This window comes from Octodon degus, unplaced genomic scaffold (assembly GCF_000260255.1).
Source record: "Octodon degus isolate 3935 unplaced genomic scaffold, OctDeg1.0 scaffold00289, whole genome shotgun sequence".
Lineage (NCBI taxonomy): Eukaryota > Metazoa > Chordata > Mammalia > Rodentia > Octodontidae > Octodon > Octodon degus.
This window is the reverse complement of record NW_004524865.1, coordinates 1,165,391-1,166,410: the sequence shown is the minus strand read 5'-3', so window position 1 is coordinate 1,166,410 and position 1,020 is coordinate 1,165,391. Positions and strand designations below refer to the sequence as shown.

The 1,020-nt window shown below is 40.4% G+C and overlaps 1 protein-coding gene across 1 annotated transcript in view; it reads left to right on the top strand.

Annotated features, from left to right (window-relative positions):
- Nucleotides 1-1,020, top strand: part of Dok6 (docking protein 6) — a 472,679-nt gene that overhangs the window by 219,609 nt on the left and 252,050 nt on the right. The gene's annotated exons all lie outside the window — the stretch shown is intronic.

Below are 1,020 nucleotides of genomic sequence, written 5' to 3'. Positions count from 1 at the left end.
CAGGGAAGTGTGACACCATCCCCACTTCCAGGACTAAGTGAAGGTCAACAGTGTATTCAGATTGACATCCAAGTGCATCTACCATGTTCAACTTCAGGCAGTTCCAGTCAGCACTGTTCGCTTTCCTGAGCAGAAGGCCGTGGAATGTGGTCATGCCCCTCCCCTTCTCCCATGCTTCCACTAAAGCCCCACTCAACACAGCCACAGTTGCTCTTCCAAGTACCAAATTTAAGAAAAAGAAACTATATTCACCTTTTGGGTCTCTTCCTTTCTTTATTCATCAATTCAATTTATTAAATGTTAGCCATGAAGTCATCAGGGACATAGCTATGAACAAGTAGAAAATAAGTCTATATGGGCAAAAATTGATAAGCATAAAGCTTGTAATCCTGTGGAAAGAGACTAAAATTGCACACTACAAACAAGTAAAATGTTTAATACCTTGGTGGTAAGTACTAGTAAAAACATGGAAGCAGGAAAGTGGTCTCACTCAAAGAAGAGTTTTATCATTTGGAGCAAGGTATCCTGCAGTCAGTCTCCTAACCTCCTTCAGAGATGGGGAGATGAGTATCCCCATTTCCTTTGGTTAGTAAAGAGATGTCGCCAGGCTGAAAAAAAAATCTTGAGTTGTATAATCAGACAAAATGATTTTAAAGTGAGTTATATCTCATTCACTTTTGTGAAGTAAATGCTTTCTGGACAGGGAGAATAAGGGCTCTGTGTTTAGCTTGTATGAATTCCTGAAGGGTCTGTCAGAGGAATGGCAAGACCTGGACTCTGTAATAAAAATTGTTCTGAGTTTAGTCAAATTGAGAGAAAACTCACACTGTTGATCATATTACAGTTGACTTGAGTTTGTGGGGAAGGGTGGGCGTTGGATGGTATGGAGCAACCTGGCTTCATACACATTTCAAGGATGAGAAAAAAAAACACAGTAGGAAGGAGGAAGACAAAAAAGAAGGGTTAGACAGAATTGAAGAATGCCTGGAGGAGAGCAGTTATCCTATTAGCAGCTAAAGA